The 20,856-nt window shown below is 34.8% G+C and overlaps 1 protein-coding gene across 2 annotated transcripts in view; it reads right to left on the bottom strand.

Annotated features, from left to right (window-relative positions):
• LOC145671199 (uncharacterized) overlaps positions 1–20,856 on the bottom strand; it is a 270,858-nt gene that overhangs the window by 175,808 nt on the left and 74,194 nt on the right. The window contains exon 1 of one of the 2 annotated variants that reach the window (XM_081740053.1): positions 14,420–14,718. The exons of the other annotated variant lie outside the window; for it this stretch is intronic. The gene's annotated coding sequence lies outside the window, so the exon portion shown is untranslated. Of the gene's footprint in view, positions 1–14,419; positions 14,719–20,856 lie in introns of those variants that run through there. 2 annotated transcript variants of the gene reach the window in all.

The following is a 20,856-nucleotide window of genomic DNA, read 5'->3' as shown; positions in this document are numbered from 1 at the left end:
CCAGCGCGTCCCATTGGGTGTGTCGCGAAATTTCAGAATTTAACAATCATGAAGCATTGGTAATCGGTTAAAATCATTTTGAGACAAAGTGTATCAGTCAACGCCAGAAAAAAATATCTGTACTACCAGAGCTACTGTTTTCTAGCAACTTATAGGGTTACACACTATCTATATATTAAAATGCTAGGTTTATATGTTTGTCTCCGAACAACATGAGATCTTGAAAACCACTAGTGCTGGAAACGTACCGTTTTCACTGGTCGATTGCAAATTTTGTGTAGACTGTCCAGTTCTAATTGTATATTAAAAAAAAAAAAAAAAAAAAAAACATGGCCGTTATTTCTTTATTACATTTTTTTAGGGGTACACTGGAAGTGTTGAAATTTTAAATAGTAAAGCATCATATCCTACGAATTATACATTTCAACACTACATATTTCTATACAGGGGTTGTATCTCTCAGGTATTTCTTTCATGGGTAATGGAAAACGAAGGACAACCATTTCCCCAGTCTAAGATGAATCTTTATCCTTTGGAGTGTTTTGCTTAATGAACACCATATATCACTGACATAATTAATTGTGTATGTAATGTATTTGCTTATTATATACTGGATGCAAGACGAAAGAAAACACTGGTCATACATGAATTGGAAACTCCAACCGGAAGTAGGCTCAAATCTTGCAAACGGTGGGAGATATTGTAAAACTAATCGAAAAGATCTCCCATTTATGGTACTGCTTGTCGATTTTTGAGTTGAGTTGACTTTGAGTTTAACGCCCCCTTCAGCAGCTAGGCTATATCAGAAAGGACCTACTGATTAACGTGGAATCCGAACTACATGAGCTCCCGCTGGGAATTGAACCCGGGTCTCCCACGCCAAAGGGGCGTATGCTAACCGCTTAGGCACGAAGAAGCTCCTTTGCCGATTTTTATCAAGATGTCTTTCACTTGTGTCTGCAAAGGGACATGTACAAATGTTGTGAGGAATGACAAGGAGATTCATACTCATATGTGAATGATGCGCTGTGTAGAGAGCGCATGTTCAGCTAGTCCATATATTACGCTAGGTTTGTATGTTTGTGGTCAAGAAAAATTTGTAAGTTCGTGGCCAATCCTTTCGACAATGAGATTTCGAAAACCATAAGTGTTAGAAACGTGCCGTTTTCGCTGATCGATTCCAAATTTTGTGTAGATTTGCTACTTCTTATTCAAATTAAAAAAAGAAAAATCTGTCTTTACTTTTCTATTCCAATTTTAGGCGTCATTTTGACCCTATTAGTTTAATATTGTCACTAGGACGTTGATGTTGATACCCTTATGAAAGGCAACCAGTAGAGGAGCTACGTATATCGGGTTTGTGGACATTTCAGGCGCTTTGCTTTAATCTGAATTATTAACATATTGCAAGTTGGCAACTTATTTATTTATTTATTGAAACAGAACACAACAGGTATTATACCCAATTACAGTGTTCATCTTTCATGAAATAATATATTTACAATTTCCCTTTTAAACCTTGTGAGGCAATCAGCGTAAATATCTACATTATTTGTCATTTTTAAGAGTCTCTTGTAGATTGCACTAATCCTCCATGTTGGCGACTTATTTAGGATATTAGTCCTTGCTTTTGCACAATAAAAGAAGTTATAGTTTTCTGGACGTGTTTTTCTACCTGGAACGTTTATTTGAAAGCTCGAAAACAATTCGTTGCAGTCTAGCTTATAATTAAGTACCTTGTACAAAAATATCATGTCTGATAACGTTCTTCTTTGTTTGTGTTAGAGTTTCAAAATTCCTATTTAATGAATTAGTGTTTTCAGTTCTTGGGAAAATGTTTGTTTCCTTATATACAAGATATCTAAGAAATTTGGACTGGATTCCCTACTAATTCTCAGAATAAACCCAAGATTTTTGTTCGCTTCATTTATTATGTTATCAATATGAGGTTCAAATGTAAATTTCGTATCATACATTACTCCTAAATCATTGACAGTACTTACAACGGGTAGTGGAGTCTCATTAATTTAATATTTAAATTGCACTGGTTTTTTACGTTTTGTAATACTCATGATTTTACATTTACTAATATTTACATTCAATAAATTACTTTGACACCATTGCACTACTGAATTTATGTCTTGTTGAAGTTGATTACAGTCATTTATGGAATTTATACATCTAAAAAGTTTGAGATCATCGGCATACAACAATTTGTGGGAATACGTTATACATCTAGGAAGATCATTTATAAATATTACAAATAGTAGTGGACCCAAATTTGACCCTTGTGGAACACCAGATAGTTGCAAGTATTCGGTTGACTTGAATCCCTTATATACAACGAACTGCCTTCGGTCTCTCAAATACGACTCGAACAGCCCAGTTAACTCTGCGGAGAAGTTAAATTGACGAAGTTTCTCTATTAGTACCTTGTGATTTACTCTATCAAATGCTTTTGCAAAATCGGTGTAGATAATATCTACTTGACCACCTTGATCTAGGGTTCTTGCTACAAAATTGTTAAGAATAGTGAGATTTGTGACTGTCGACCTACCCTGGACGACAACTTCGAAGGCTTGTGGACCCACAAATGAGGCGTACTCGAATATAAGAAACTAAAATAAATAAATAAATAAAAAAGTCTTCACATATTACTTATCCAAGTTTGCCAAAATTCAACCCAACATTCTATATATTAAAATAATACATTTATTTGTTTGTCTATAGCAATTCACTCCTTTTGAGAGTCGTCCTGTTCTTTGCTTGTGTTCGTAAAAGGAATTGCATAGATATAGTGAGAAGTGGGAAAGAGATTCACGTTCATATTAGAACTGTGCCTGTGTAAATAGAACAGGTTCGACTAATTGTAATTAACCCATTTTTCGCAGTAATTTTATCCACTTTGGAAAATGGCTGACCTTTACATATATTAGAGAAACGAAAAAAAAAAAAATCATCAATATACAAGGAAGAACTTGAAGCAACAATGCAACATTTTTAAAATAACTAACTAACTAACTCTATGGCCTATGGAACCCGGAGGTTCAGTGCCGCGTTCACAAAAGCTCTCCACTGACTTCTATCCTTAGCTAATTGGATCCAGTTTCTACTTTGTATTCCTATCTCTGCGAGATCCATCTTAATATTATCCTCCCATCTGCGCCTAGGTCTTCCTAATGGTCGTTTTCCTATGGGTCTACCAGTCAAGACTTTGAAAGCGTTTTTACTTTCTTCCATTCTAGCTACATGACCTGCCCACCTAAGCCTCCTAGACTTGACGATCCTAACAATGTTGGGTAAACCGTATAAACTATGTAGTTCCACGTTATGAAGCTTCCGCCATTCCCCATTCTCGTTCCTCTTGGGTCCGAATATTCTTCTCAGGATCCTGTTCTCAAATACTTTCAGTCTATGTTCTTCCCTCAGAGTAAGCGACCATGTTTCGCAACCATACAGAACAACAGGCATGATTATCGTTTTATATATTTAAGCTTCAAATTCCTCGACAGAATTCGCGACGACAAGAGATTTTGAACCGAATAGTAACACGAATTCCCTGCTTTTAGTCGACATTTAATTTCTTCGTGAATATGATTTTCGTCTGTTAATATTGTTCCTAAATATTTGAAACTATCCACTTTATCAAAAGTATTATTTAATATTTTAACGCCTCCACAATTTGCCGTATTACGGTCCCGACGCACTTCCATGTATTTAGTTTTCTCTGCATTTACTTTTAAACCCATGTCCCTGCAAGCGTTTAATAATATCTCTGCATTTATTTCTACTGTTCTCCTATCATCCCCTATTAAATTTACATCATCAGCATATGCCATAACCTGGTGAATGCCGTTCAACTCTAGGCCCTGGTTGCTATCTTTGATTTTCCTTATGGCGTATTCCAGCACAAAGTTAAATAATAATGGCGACATTTTTAAAATATATATTAAAATTGAGTAAAAAATACAAACTATATTAAGTGTTGCATATATGCAACGTCTGCGAAAAATGGGTTAAGATTATTGTTAATATAAAATCAAACAACTGTATCGCAATGTCAGAAACGTTCAGTAAAGTGTGTTGCAAGTCAAAAAAGACTGGGAACGACTGCACTAAGCTATACAATTATATAAAAGAGTAATGAATCATTCGTTAACGCCCACGTCATACATTTGAGCAGAACACCCTTTTGACACTGAAGCAAGAGATAAGGAAACATTCTTTAAAATATCTATCCTAAGTTTATTATTATTATTATTATTATTATTATTATTATTATTATTATTATTATTATTATTATCTTCAAGCATAGTGTACTTCACGAATCCCTGAATTTAGGAAGCTAAAACTCGGCATATAACTTTATTAAATATAACTGAACACGTGTAACAGCGTTTTCGAAAACTGTTTTTAATTCTAAATTTTAATTTCCAATTTTATAGGTATTCATAAAATGCAGGAAGTGAGAATACGTTTAGAATACAGAATTATATAGAATTATAAGAATGTGAGATTACTTATATGAATCTCAGTAACTAAAAGCAAAAGAAGTTAGGTTTGAATAATGGTGCATAGTGGCATATATTCAATTTCTAACGAAGCAACATTGATATTCAAATTCATAGAATTTTCAAATGCTGTACTCTCTGTTATAACTGGTGGGAGAATACATAGGGGTCTACAGTGAAATGGTTGTTTCTCGGTGCTTGACGGACTTTTTGGTTTTAGACTCGGAATCGAAACGTAATTATGAAGCTATTTGAACTGAGCCACTATGCTGACCATGTATTACTTGTTTACTTTTTATTTTAATATAGATATTTATGTTAATCGAGTTTTATTTAATTCAATTAAGAAGTTTCCGAACGATTAAAACCGTTCATGCTATAATGCTTTGGAAGATTTTATTGTGTTTTAAGAATAAATTCGTGACTTACAGCTATGTATAATACAGTGTAATTGAATGCTTGTGCATTTTTTTGTTAGTTAATCTTACTTACGTCATTTAGGTTACTCTTATAGGAGCGTTATTTTTCATGTTCAGTTTCTTTGTGTAGACTCTCGTTTGAAAATGGAACCAATGTAAGACAAAAATCTGTATTCTAACATTTTGCCACGCCAGGACCGATAGAAATCCAAATAATTTTGCATCTTTAGATAAGATTGATCGACTGCATTTCTTTAAAGTGCAGTAATGAAAATGCAGTAATTTGCCATATAAAATTATTTAAATTATACAATACTTAAAGAGGTCACTTTTGCAAAACAGCAGGTACATACTAAATCTACGTAATAACGAACTGACAATGGAAATACAATTGATTACAGCATATTTACACTGGAATGAATTTATTTTTCGGTACAAGTTTGACATTTGATTCGGGAAAACTTATTTAGTCTCCTAAAACTTTATTTACTGTCTGAGAAACTTGGACAAGCTGTATTGTATTTATTAAAGTGACAGGGCAAATTATTGGACACAGATTTAAATTGGAAGTTCTTGTCTTACATTGGTTTGATGTTCAAACAAGAGGCTAAACTTCAGACACAAAGAAACTGAAAAAAAAATGCTACTATAAAATAGTATATATGAATGAAGTAAATAAGACCAAATAAAAAAAAAGCACAAGTATTAAATTATGCTGTTAAGTGTTAGACATAATTATGAGTCACGAACTTATTACAAAAACACATCAAAACATTCCAAAGCATTGTAGCATGATGAATTTTAGTCGTTCGGAGACTACTTAATTGAATTAAACAGAACTCAATTAACAAATAAATTAAAATAAAAAAATAAATAAACGAATAATGTATGGTCAGCATAGTGGTTCGGTTCAAGAAGCTTCATAATTACATTTTTATTCAGAGTCTGAAACCGAACAGTCCGTCAGGCACCGAGAATTTGATTGTATGTATTCTCTCACCACTAATAAAATAAAGTACAGCATTTGAAAATTCCATGAAATTGAATACGGAAAAATTAATCAAACCTTACATTTTGCTTTTAATTACTGAGATTCATATGACCAATCTTCAACTCTTATAGCTAATACTTAGTTCTAACATACGGAATGTTTATATATATTATGTTACAAGTGTTAAATTTTAGAAATTTATAACAAATTTTAGTTTACTGTCTCTACATTTAGAGCATCGGAACAAATAACTTCAGTTTGAGGCAGAGGAATAGAAAGCTAATGTTAGTAGTAGTACAATGTAAACTGAAGCCTGCTTACTTGGAGAATTTGTTTTTTCTGACGATTGTGTGTTTTTTTTTTTTTTTAATTCTAATTTCTGGTTTACTCCATACACACCACACGGATTTCGAAGTAACAAGTTAACAGTGACTGTACCTAGTGAATTATTTCTTTATTGTAGATTAAATTAATATAGTTTCTTTTTATGACTAACCAATAACTTACTTAACTTAGTTACATTTGATGATAATTTTGGTCTTAAATGTTTTTATTTTCTTCGCAATTTTGATGGAAATTAGTCAAAAACTAGACTAGAAATAATTAAAAACACCTAAATATAATGCAATGCATTCAAGCAGGGAAGAAACAGCTCTCTAATTTGCAAATATCGTGTCTATTTGACAACAAAATCTTAATCCAAAGACAAAGTTGAAATGCTGTGAACCATAAATCACCAGTTGAGGAGATCTGAAGTGGGATGGGAATGTGACTAACTATTCAGACTGTATTTGAAAATTATACAGATACTAATTCATCCAGCTCAGACAGCCTATAACCAACCACAGTTGACAGTCATTTATTCATTTTAGACAGTTTTCGACGTCTGACCACACCACATACAAAAAAAAGTTTTTTCTTCGGTTAGGAGGCCCATTTTTTCACCAAAAAATAATATAATACTACTACAATGATAAAAATACATTTTAAAAAATAAAAAATAGCGGCAGTTGTGATCGAACAAGGACACAATGCACAATAATAGAATGCTTTACTGTTGAGCCACCGTGACTTACGGAGCTGGGCGGAGTCTCAGTATACTATTTAATCCTTTCATGTTCAAATGTTCTTGCGTGCTTAACTATTGAGTTCGAGCAGCGCCGTAAGTTTAGATTTTTTCGAGTGGGACAAGCAGTAACATTTGGGCCCCATTGAAAAAGCTCTTTTGGGTCTTCCTTCAAAGTTCGAAAATAGGTCCCTTCTTTCCATCTTTCTCTTACTCTTTGTGGGTTCCCTGAGCCTGTGGGTCCTCCCACACGCCCCTAGCCCCGTTCCATACATGACAAATTAATTAAAGGGACAATATTGACAAATCTCAAAGCCATACGAATAAATATTCTTTCTAGGGCCCCTAAGAGTAGATATTTTTTACTGAAATGGGCGCACGACTCTGTTTTATTTAGCCCTGCCTTTTGTGTGCTGTTTTGTTTATGTAATGTAGTGAACCTGTTTGATGTTTCATTTATAATTTCATGTTCGTATCGTATATGGAGTAAGAAAGTGGGTCTCCTCGAACGGCGAAGAGCTTCCCTGAAGGGAGCAGTTGCCCCCCTACAAGTCAATTGAGTCAGAACTCATGAGTTGGGGCATCTCTGCAAAGTACTTTACCATCTATATACTCTTTTTATGATCTCATCGTTAGACCAAAATACAGTTATAGGCTAAGCTCCGTTAGCCGCGATATGATTACTTATATTATGGTAAACTAAACTAATCTGACTAACCTAAACTTTGTAATTTCTTCAACTGCTTGTAATAGATCTCATAGCTTTCAAACCCCGAAGGGCGTTTTCTTAAATCATAATATCGCTTTTTCGGCAGTTTAAAACTCTGAAACGCTTTCATTTGATATTCATCTTCATGTATGATTTTTCTATTTTGATATCGTCCATTAATTTGAGTCTCCTTCGCCCCCTCCCTCCTTTTCCTGCCACCATACCCTCTAGCACGTCCCTGATAATAGACTACAGTTCCATTAGCCAATGTCCCAGCCAGTTTCTCTTCCTCTTCTTAATAATAACTAAAATTATCCTTTTTTTCTCTACAATTTGTAGCACCTCATTCGTTTTTAACACTATATCATATATAATTAATTTGTTGATGGAACACAAGGCAGAATCTATTATTAGTATTCAAAGATTACGTAATCCATCGCACAAAATTGCACAAGAGACGTGTACATAGAAACTATAAAGTTTTGCTAACATTCCTTACAGTTATTTCATTAATTTTGACATTTTTTTCTTTTTATTAGACATCACATATATATTCTTCAGCCTCACATCTATTATATGTTCTACAATCGTGTTTTCATGTCACACAAGCTTGCATACTATAACTTTGATATCCCACTAAACTCTCCTACGGAAAAGTTCGAAAATAAGCAACATCTCATTACAACTTACTAGTTGTCTGGACGGTAACATTTCAAATGTCAGCTGGCGCGGGAGACCCGGGTTCGATTCCCGGCGGGAGCTCATGTGGTTCGGATTCCACGTTAATCAGTAGGTCCACGTCTCACATAGGCTCGCTGCTGAAAGGGACGCTAAACTGAAATTCAACTCAACTCAAATGTCAGCAACCCACACACATCCTATCACATTTAAGACGTTTCGTTTTCTTCTAAAAATAAAAACTTCAGAATCGTATTGAAAATTTCTAAGAGTACTCTGTCTTCTTAGAAATTAAGATACCAAAAGTTCAGCAAATTATAATTCGGATCGATTGGAGTGTTGCGTGTGTTAAACTGTCTAAGTAGCTTATCAATATTCAAACCCTGTCCCCTCCCTTAATCTACTATATATCGTCTACATCAAAGCTCGACAAATCATGGATGTCAAGTCACTATGACGACTAGAAATTCGAATCTGGCACCTAGCTTATTTACCGTCAAAACATAAAGGCGTATATGTATTAAATTGGACCTTATCATCATGGCGCTTGGTTTACCAGAACTGGCGCCTAGATGAGGTCAGAAGAAAATTTTTCGAGCATTGGTCTACATGATTCTCATAGTCAAATGTTAGTTCATAAACGAACAGAAACAAGTGTAGGCGAATGGTTACGGTTCTCGCTTCACAATCGTAGGGTGCCAGGTTCGAAATTCGCAGGATGCTATTTTGCCGAGATTTCTCTCTCACAGAAAATGCAGAGATTGTATCTTTACATGTAGACCCTCTCCGACATATGTGCGAAATTCCTTTTTACATGAAATGTTTTTTCCAGCATAAAATAACTTTGCATTTGTATCTTAACTGTAATAATAATAACAATAATAATTTATTTTATGTATATAATTACTTGAAAATTAATAGATGAAAGTATTGTTAAAGACAGGAACCCTGTACAATTTATGGCAGATCGTGCTGATGGAAAAATGAAAGAAGGCATTTTCCACTCACAAACAGCAGCAGGAATTGCACTGCACTGTTTCTGTTTCGGAATGTGGTTAACGAAGCATATAGCGTGTAACACATAGTTCAAGGAGTTTCTTCTTTTCAACTTTTCTTTACAAGCGCGGATGAAATTCATTCATTGTAAGAAAGAGTCACACCATTATTTCTCCACCAACTGGGTATATCGTTTAATCACTTAGAACCAAAAATTCAGTTATTTATTGTAAGGACAGCTCTACAAGCTAGTCATTACAAACCTGGACGTGAATTATAACAACAAAATATATAACTACAACAACGCGTGCAACATAATACACGATACAGAACGCGTTTTAACTCCATAATGGCAATAATAAAATAAAGGAATTATTCAATGAAAATGTTCCATGTGACACATTAAAATATGTACTAAACTAACTAAATACAGCCTATGAACCCGAAGCTTTAATCCTGCATTCACGAAAGCTCTCCATTAATTTCTGTTCTTAGTCAACTGGGTCCATCTTAATATTTCCTCCTACCTGCGCCTATGACTTCCTAATTGGGTTTCCAATCTTATTTTAATTGGGTTTCCAGTTAAAATTTGAAAGGCGCTTGTACCTTCTTTCATTCTTGCTACATGACCTGCCCACCTGAGTCTCCTGTACTTAATGAAACTAACAATGCTAACTAAACGGTCTAAATTATGCAGTTCCCCTTCCTAATTCCATAATTATCTTTTCGTATATTTTAAGTTTCAAATTCTTTCACAGAATTCGCGAAGACAAAACAATTTTGACTTAATAATAACAAGAATTTAATCTTCAGGCGACATTTAGTTTGTTCTTGGATATGGTTTTGGTCCGTTAATGTTTACCCTAAACATCTGAAAGTGTCTACTTGGTCGAAAATGCTACTTGATATTTTAACGTATCTATAGTTTGCAGAATTATGGTCCAGGAGAATGTCCATGTATTTCGTTTTCTCTGCACTGACTTATAAATCCACCTCCCTACCGGAGTTTAAAATGTCTTTATTCCTTTCTGTTGTTTTCATGCCATCTCCTATCAGATTGATATTTTCAGCATAAGTCATAACCTAATGAGTGACATTCAGCTCTGGCCCTGGTTCCTATCTTTAATTTTCTTTATATAACCATTAAAATAAGCACACAATTAGAAATACCTCAAACGATATTTTTCGTGCATCTTATTTTATACGACGAAAGCTCTTCACGCAATTACTCTCCTTCTGTATTTCACTCGATACATTTCAATATGTTATTTATGGGTTTTATCCAGATCAACTGTGTTAATGCCACAATGACCACTTTATACATAAATGTGGATCACATTATACACGTGGGTGTTTTAAATCTTCTTTCGATACACTTTGTTCGTATGTATATGAAAATTCAAATTGTGATTATTCCTGTTTTCCTCCTTACTTCCATTCAAAGAACATTTATATCATTAAACACGGGGAGCTTTGCTATATTGTTGAAATAGGAATTTTAAAACTCCATATAAAAAGTTGAATGAGGTATACTCCAAGTTGGCTACTTTGCTTTGGATTTCACTGCATTTAAGTTGAGAATTTCGAAGATAGCCCTTGCTTGTAATGTCCCACATCTATTGAATTTTAATCTTCTTTTAATTAGCTATGGTTATGTTACGGCTAGGTTTCATTATATTCAGCATAAGGCATGTATCCTCTTTAGCTAGCGCAATGTTAGGTGTATTTTATTCGCGGTACTCGTGATTCTTCTGTAATTTCCTTGATCATATCAATATTATATTGTATTAAATGCTAAATAACGAACATAGTAATGACAAGATGTACAGGAGTAGTAGCGTACATTATATTTGTCTAGCCTTTACATTTTCTCGTTCGTAATATAACAAAGTGAATAATGAAAGATTGTTAAAAAATTACAGTTAGTGTTGTCCACAAAACAAGATTTGAGGCTGTCTTGTATAGAAAAGGAGGCATAAAAGTTATGTCTTTGAAAGTATTTGTTTCTATTGGAAAAACTGTCTCGCCTCGTATCTTCTGTGAAAATTCTGTCTCGTCTTGTCTAAGGACAACAACCCTAGTTACAGTGATTACACGAAAAAAAAAAAAAAATCTCTTCGGTTGCGCACGAAACGAGACGAGACGAGAATTCTTCCAATAGAACGAGATACATTTGTTTATAGGCAGGGCATCACTTTCACAACACATTTTCGAGATAAGACGTCTTCAACTTTTGCCTCATACGTATGCTGATATGGATAAGATTTTCACTACATTAATTGAAATAATATGTAGACTGAATATAAAATCCGTGCTGAGTAAAGAAACGAAAATATTGATGGGAAAAACTGATGGGACATATAGGCACGTGCATTCTTCTGGGGATTATTTGAACTACTTCTACAGTGAACTAGATAACCAGTTTTACACTGAGTAGTGTTAGGCACAAAGGCCACTTTTTTACACTAAATCGAACTTTTCCATTTTCGTCACTTAGCACGAATTTTATATTCAGTCCACATACGATCTCACACCGGGACGCACTCACACGAGGTCTACCGAGTCCCGCCTCCTCTCCCCCCAAAAAACAGTTAACTCGACATGCATTATGTACACTTTCTTAATAAAACTAGATTCGTTTAGAAGAGAAGTGTTTTATGTAGCATAAAGATTTGGTTTTACAATTCTTCTAAACTACAATCTAGTTAGATATTTTTTTGTCCTGAGAATAGAGGTAGTAATTAGTAATTACTTGTCGTCTTTACGGATATAGAATAACAGAAGTTCAATACTACGTAGACATCGTAATTTAAAGTATTGGGCCCTTCCCCCAAAGTTTGGTCCCAACGAATATTTCTGGGGATGCGTGCTTATCTCACTGAAAATAATAAATTATAAAATAAAACACGTAGGGCTTATTCAGAATACAGCAGGACACTTTTGGTGAGATATACTGAGCCTGTTTTCCATGTTTAGCGTGCGTGCGAGTTCTGTTTACTTTGTTAATACCATTATGTTGTAGATATCACATGAGCTTTCTCTCGAAAGCAAGCTTCACTACTTATCAAGGAGGTCTTTCAGTAGGTTCTTCATCACCAACGTTTCTAAATAACAGAACAATAACCATTAAATCTAGAATTCAACTTATTTGTATTTTCCACAGAATACATTCATACATTCAAAGTACCGGTATATCCCGAATGGACGGTATGGACCTACAAAACGAAACTTCAGATGCTAATCTCACCATATAGCTTCCCTGCAATCATTATCTTGCGCTTTACCTCAAGTGTTGTAGGAATCTAAAATATGACAAAACTATATCAACATTATCTATTCTTCGTAAACTGTTAGTATGACTTTAAGAAAAATAAATCAAGTACATTAGAAGGTTTATTAAGTACAAGATCGAAATTTTGAATTATATTGACGACTAAAGTTTTAACTTCTCTCTCTCTAAACTAATCACCTTCCATTAGGGAGTTATCCACTCCTCGTTTGCCTTGCCGAGTGTATTTACCCACCGACTCATTTCAGTGAGAAAATTCCTTAGACTTTTCAACACTACAGCATATTATGGTAGAGAGTACAGTGAACATTTCTGGTAGGAAGAGTCCCTAGAACGATCAACGAGCAGGCCTATAGCTAGGGGGGTTACCTGGGGCCGATCCCTGCGACCGCCTTCAGCTCCCCTCAGGATTTCAGTTGTTTGTTTAGATAAAATATATGTCCGAAAAAGAAACAGACAACAATGTAAGGTGAACTCAAATTAGCGCTTCCAAAACTTATCTCGTTCCCCCTCCCCACTTTATCTTAGTGTCCTGCCTACAAACCTGACCAGGTCACGCGATTTTGTAATTGATAGCATTGTATCCGAAAGTTCCGTCAGGTTTCTCCTGTTCCAATATATCTTCTTCTTATAGATTCTTTCTGTACACGACTTATTTAAATGACATAGCCCTACAGAAATAAAGATTACAACATCAGCAAGATGCTTTAATGTTCACATAGATTTATAAAGTAAGACAATGATAATTTCTTTACTAGAAATTCATCAATGCATCACAATGCAAAGAAAGTATTGCAACATTCACAAGAGAAAATCATGGCACAAATAAATAAATAAATCTATTCACATATCCTTGCTTGACACTACACGGAAGAAGTGAATGCGGAGTTATGTATGAATATCCCATTCGTGCTGAATTTTTAATGAGCCTTCTTTTCACGACGCGCCTTTTTTTTCTTTCCTTCTGCAGCAATCTCTTTCAGCGAGGCAGCGCAAGAGTCCTCGACCCCAGGGGAACAATACAGCGACCGGCAGATGTTCAACAGCGCCAAGAAAGGCAAAACAGCTTAACTTCACTGTACCAGGTCATCCGAAACAATTTTCAATCTGGCAACACTGTTCGCTGATGCATTTCAGGACGAGATTGCTGTGTTGTCTTTTTTCCCTTCATTCTTGTATACAAGACCCACACAGGCTAGTTTCTTTGTTTTTCTTCTTCTTTGGTTTTTAATGTTCTACATTGTTTGTTGTATTGGTTTTCCACTGAGAAAGTAACTGCTGTACTTCTATCTGTCCGCAGCTAAAGTAAGCAACAAACGTTTTTTTTTTTTTTTTTTTTTGCTTCTCTTTACGCATACACACACTCTCTCACACACACTAACACGCACTCACACAGCTCTCCTCCCTCTAGCTTCTCTCACTAATGTAATGGGCAATGTTGCCACATATCCGCCAAAAAAGGGAGAAAATTACTGTTTTAACTTTTCATACCTGTACGACGAAAAGTAGCACTGTTTTACATTCTGAACACAAAAATAATGTTTTATTAGCATTCGATGTTGTACACAGACCATATCGTTCTTGGAGACTCTCCTATGCTGGTTGTATTCGCATTCCGTGGGGAACGAAACCGCATCAGGGCCATTCCAGAAATACGTCTTTTATCAAAAATGCTACATAATACTCAAAAGAACAAAATACATGCAATAAAGACTATATATCAGTAGATCGCAACTAAATATATACAATTACGGACTTACCTTAGCTATACTACAGAACCAAAGCGTTTAATTTACCCCAACTGCTGACGTTGCTCTTGGGGTAAGCCTGTCGTCAACATGGCCATACTTTTGTACGGCTGAGTTACTCACGTAATCCATACTATTCACTTTTAACCACAAAATCAGCCGAATTAAGCAAAGTACTCACTTCATATTATCACATTAACTTCACTTTATCATAATATGCACAAGAAATCCGAGAAAAAGCACAAAAATGTCACGAAAACGGAACACAAAACCGTCACAAACAATTCACTACCTTCCTCCACAACATCTCACTCCGGACTCCGAGGACTTCAGCCGCTGCAAGAAAACCAGCCCATCCACTCTGTCTGACAGGCTCCGCCACGTCGCGCAATAGCCAATCAGATTCCGTGACGTCATAAACCTATAAAGCACGCTGGGAGGTAGCCGTACTCTTACAGACAATTGCCTCGACGAGAAGAAGTGATGAGTTAAAAGGCAAGAAGACTCCACCCATATTTTTGACTACAAGACAATGGAGTTCACGACAGGAGAACGACGGTAATTTTAACTACGTCTCGGAAAAGAAAATGGAGAGTTACTACCAATTACGTCTTTAGTGTATCAACGAGTGTTCTTCGAACCTGACTAATCATCGTAAGTAAAATCCTTTTTAGTAGCGACGATTATGAAATTATGCGGGTCTATTTTCGTAATACCGGTACAGTAAAAACTACAAGGAAAACAAAATTTGAAATCTTCATAAATATAAATTTGATAGTGACAATAATATCCATCTTGTAACAATATAGCATAAGCAATTATCGAATTGGGCTGAAATGAGGCGATTTGCCGTACCGATAGTAACTTAAGACGCCAAAAATCATATCAGCTGTAAGAATTTAAAAATAAGCTTTATTACATTGAAATAAATCTAAAATAAGTCTATGCTTACGAATATACCGGTAAAGTTTATTTCAAAGTTGACCTCCGAACAGAAGTTTTCTTCATGCCGAATGTGGTAATATCTAAAACAAAGAAACGCTCGCATCTTTCCAAATAGAAATGTTTTTCGTTGTTAAGCAAATAAAATATTTTCTCAGAGGACATTTTAAAAAGTGGGGAAAATACTTAGACCTAATGATCAGATGTAATCAAATTGGTATATCTATGCTTCTCTTTTGGGAATTATATTACGTAACTATCAGTTATAGCTATATATCTATTGCAATTTGCACTTTATGACTAGACCAATGGAATGTCACTGTTTTTGAAAATGATATACAATACTAATCTATGTATGTGTGGTTCTAAAGCAAGCCATGATATTGCGATGTTGATATTCCAATTACATTCCTTGGTTGTCAAAAAGCAGTTGGCTGCATTAACAGAAATCAGTTTATTAAAATATAGAACAACTAGAATTTATCAAACTGACATCTGACAATGAAACGAATAAGCGGAAAAGTTTAAAACAAGAAATAAAGAACAATTATCGCACTAGAAGTAAGGTAAAAGTGAGGGGAACGAGGGTGATGTCGTCCCCACTTCCAGAAAATATATTTGGCGTCCCCCACTTTCTAAAAAAATTACAATGGGGAAAGATAGCACGGGGGACGGCGTGGCGTCAAGTGTCCCCCTACCTTTTCACATCCACTTTTACCCCTGACTAGAAGTAAACAAGATGAGCAGTCTACCTCATGCTTCATATAACACTCTAGAAAAGCAAAAGTGGTTCAATATATATCTATATATTTGTCAAAAACATAAAATTTGCACGTATACTGTTGATACCGCAATTAGCGTCCCTAAGAGACGAAAGGAAACAGGATTATCGTGATGATATATGAGACGATAGAGAACTCTTCTAATATGAACAGATACATTTCTCGAGACGAGACAGCTTCAACTCTTGTTAGGTAAGAAACCCTAAACGAAATAATACCAAGAACAGTAAATGTAATGTAAATATACCAAACATTAAGAAGAAGCGAATAAATTAGGACTGCACTAGTGTTAACAGAAAAAAAATGTTCTGCACGAAAGCCAGAAACAGATAGAAATATAATTATAGAAGACAATGAATTGGAAAAAGCAAGTGGGAAAGAATATAGAGAGAAAGAATTTGTACGTGCAATACAGTCTACTATGCAAATGTGCAGTTAATAAAAGGTAAACTAGTAAATAAGATATTTAAACTTACTATATACAAAACACTAATTAGATCTGTAGCACATATTGCGAAGGTAATCGTATTGAAATAAAAGAAGCACTGCGCAGACAAATCGTAGGGCTATGTAAAATTTATAAGGTCAGTGACGGAGAATGACAGCTATAAAATAATTAATAACAAGAAAATTAACAGCATATTAACAAGTGAAACTATTGTGAGACTTCTGAAGCTTCAAGAGAGAAGCTGACTGGGCCAAGAACAAGAAGAGTCGAATGGAAGAGAGAAGGAAGAGGAGTAGAATGCAAGAGAGCATATACTGCTCAATAAGAAGGAAATCAATAGCCAGATTAACACAGAATGTAAATCAAGATCTACGCCGCTGGTGAGGTACCGTATATATGTATAGGCCAAATCCACAAGGAGCTGAACTTCACATGGTGAGTTAACGTAAAGTATAAGGCATATACCTTGTATGCTAACAAAAAATATTCATTAAGCATGCACAGCAAATTAGTCAAGTTTAGTTGCTGCCCACGAAGTAAGACATTTGTTATCTCGAAAATGAGACGAGAAGAATCTCTTTAAATGCAAATCGAGATGAGAAACAAGCCTGGCAATTCTCGTCTCATTTTCAAGACGAGACGAGAGATTTCTCAAGTTTTGTGGGCAACACTAGTTCATCCAAGTCTTAAGATTTCAAATACTGTTTCAGTGTTTCATGATGCATTGTGTAAGACTATGAATTGACCAAGTAATTGTAAGAAAACAGTGAAGAGCATTTATCAATGTTTAAAGATACGCAGGTCATTCCGCAGTACACTGCAATTATAAATATGGTTGTTACATTAGACATTTTGTGAACCTTTCGTGACGCAAAAGGATTCTGGTAGCGTTTAAATGAAATTAGCAAAATTCAACCAGGGCATAAATTTTGTACATAAATTTCAAAACAAGACGAGAAAAGCTTTTCGAGAATCGAGACAATACAAGAAAACTTACTTCTCCTCTCATGGGCAAAACTACTTAAGTTCCTTGGTCAATATCAAAGTTGGAAATCAATCATGGGGTATCACAATAAGAAGGCTGTTGAACTTAACTTGAGTATGGTATTCCCACGAGAATAGATTTGCTGCTGTCTCGTCTCGAAAAGTTGCTGGAAGAAGCTCATCTCGTACCTCGTCAAGACAATTGTCTCCTCCTCACTCGTGGGCAACAATGGAAGACTATTATATTATAATTCTGTCATTTACAGATTTATGGAAATAAGAAATCGTTCATATCTAAGCGTCTTCCACAAAATAATTTTTATTTCTCAATTTGAGGTACACTTATTTGGCTGATGTTGTGTTCCTTTTAGCAAGTTCAGTAGACTTAACGTAATTTTGTTCTGGATCTTTTTTCTGACTGTGCATTATATAATATATTTTTCTTGAGAGGAATGCCAAAATTGATTCAAGAGAGCTTCTAAAATTACCGCATAATACCAATGAGCATGAAGCCAAGGTTTTGATACCGACATCTATCGAATGATACACTTTGCTATGCAAAACTGATTTTTTTTTTTTTTTTTTTTTTTTACTTCGCTAATGAAATAATTCACTTACATAAGACAGACAAAAATGTGTAATCGCACTCCAAATATAATACTTCAGTTACCAAAAAAATGGTAAACACAATAACCAAAAAATGCAACTTAACTCCTACTTCACATAAGAGTATTTTTTAAATTATTTTCACTATTAATTTTAAGTGCTTCGTTTACGAAGCGTCCTCCTATGTATATAATCTTCTCTATATAACTTGTATAAAAGAAGTTCTAAATCAGTGAATGATTGACCAACGCCCAGTCAAACTGCTTCAGTTAGGAACTTGAAATTTTGATATTGTAATACTGGCTTTTGAAGTTCGGTGCCTCTAAGGAAGGAGTTTTGGAAATTCACTGAAAGGGGGGGGGGGCAGAGCTTGCAATTATTATAGTAAAATGTCCATATCTCCGAAGCTTTGAAGGGTAGAGACATAGATCTGGTATAAGGATTTCCCATTTATAATAATTAGACAAGTGTTTCACCGCTTTTTGATATTTTCCCTAGAAGAGAATAAAAAAGGTGGAGTTGCTACTGTTATAACAGGATGACTATCTCGAAATCCTTTAAGACTAAACATGAAATTCAGTACGTATTAAGAGTACTTATTTAAAATAATTAAAAACGTGTTTAAATGTTTTTATTATATTGGTAGGGATACGTACGAGTCGAGACATGTCACGAATTTCGACTGGACTCGACTCGAATTCGTATCGAGATTCAAGTCCAGACATACTTGTAAAATTTTCGAGTCGAGACTGCTCGTAAAACTCTCGATTCGACTCGAATGTCTAAGAAATCTTTCTATAATTTTTAATATTATTTTGAAGAAAGTATTCACTCAGAAACAGCCTTGAAACAAATTCCAGCATTTATTACTTTAGAAAGGTACAGAAAGCATAAACTTAATAACTAATCTTTCGAAATCAAGATTTAATTTTCAGCTCAATTCAGTTAATTAAATCTAATAACAATTAATGTCATGATATTTGATTGTACTCCAAATATAATAATAATAATAATAATAATAATAATAATAATAATAATAATAATAATAATAATAATAATAATAATAATAATAATAATAATAATTGATTATTTATTTTGTATAAAACTATTATCCGTAGCCTATATCTAGTTTGTATAAAACTATTGCAATAAAGTGAACTTCATAAATTCTCTGAATGAGCAATTGGCAGTCTATAGTAATTGAACATAGTTATAATTATTGTGTGTGTGTGCACATGTGGTGCCAACTCTCTCCAGCGACCTACCAAGGATCATTGCATCCATGCAAAGATGCGTCGCCGTTGTTATCCATGTCAAAAGTGGACATACTGACAATTAGGTAGGTAATCATAATGTTCTGGCTGATGCGTGCGTGTATTTTAACTAGCATATTTTGTCTCGACTCGAATTTCGAGACGTCTCGTCTCGAATTCGAGTCGAGTCGAGACATTTTCTCGAGACGAGTCGGCACAGGCTTAAATCTCGACTCGACTCGACTCGTGTGCATCCCTATATATTGGTATATTTCCCCTAGATGGAACGACAAAGGATGAGAAGAGAAAAAGATGGGAGTTACAATTGTAATATGATTGCCATATCTCGATATCCCTTAAAGTTAGAGACATGATAATTGGTATTTAGGGTTTTAATTTAAAATAATTAAAGATGTGTTGAAGCGTGTTTTGATGCTTCTCTTCGAAGGAACGGAAAATGGGGAAATGGGAAAAAATGTGGGAGATTGAAATTGTTAGAATAATATGGCTACATCTCGAAATCCCTTAAGTTTAGAGACATGTTAGAAGTATGAAACTTGGTATATAAACTCCTCATTCAAAACAAGCGCTTATATCACAGCGCTTCCAGAAATTCCGCTTTTAACGAGAGAAGGGGACCAGTTTCTATTTTTTCTCAACAGACCTGATATAAAAATAACTACGATTGACAATCTCATCCTCATGGAGAAACGGGTAAACCCTTTGATTTCTTTTTTTTTTTAATACACTTAGCACTTGGGCCAACATGGATTTTCATGTTCACTTCGATTGAAATGTGTATTCCTAAGGAGGGGAAAGGGATTCAGGTTTGTTGCAAATAATAGGCCTACTGCCTGCCATAAATGTATTCTTGCTATGCAAAGAACGGAAGCAAAGGCTGAAACATGAGGTGCGAAGCCGTACATCAAGCAAATCGAGAGGTCTGAGAGCGAAATCTTTAGCTGTCTAGTCTTTCAATATTATCAAATACATTTCTTGCTTTTTTTCTAATAGTCGAATTGGTTTAATGTGTGCTTGGGTTGTGAAGTTGTAGCCCGGATTCAAATCATATTGAGAACACATTTGGTTCAGAGTTTAGACCCTGATTAAGAAGAAATCTCAATAGTGGAAAGGCAATGTTAAACACTAATTAAATGAACAAATATTAAGCTATTTACTTATTTTTCTTGTAGTATTTGCTCTATTAAATTCGCTTTTCGTCTTGAACTCATAGATATAGGCTATATCTAGTCACACTAAAGAAAAACCTCTAATTTTCTGTTCTAATCTCTAAATGGAACTGTGGCATCTGTTCCTTGTTTACGTGAACCCTTTCTTGTAAGCTTATAAGTATCAAAACATATTACTTATGGAAAGCAGGGCTGTAGGCATTTTTTACAAGAAACGATGGGCGTTTACTTTTTGTTACAAGTG

The sequence above is a fragment of the Thermobia domestica genome, chromosome 15, assembly GCF_964235325.1.
Source record: "Thermobia domestica chromosome 15, izTheDome1.hap1.1, whole genome shotgun sequence".
NCBI lineage: Eukaryota > Metazoa > Arthropoda > Insecta > Zygentoma > Lepismatidae > Thermobia > Thermobia domestica.
Note: the sequence above shows the minus strand (reverse complement) of the source record. Positions and strands in the feature narration are given on the sequence as shown.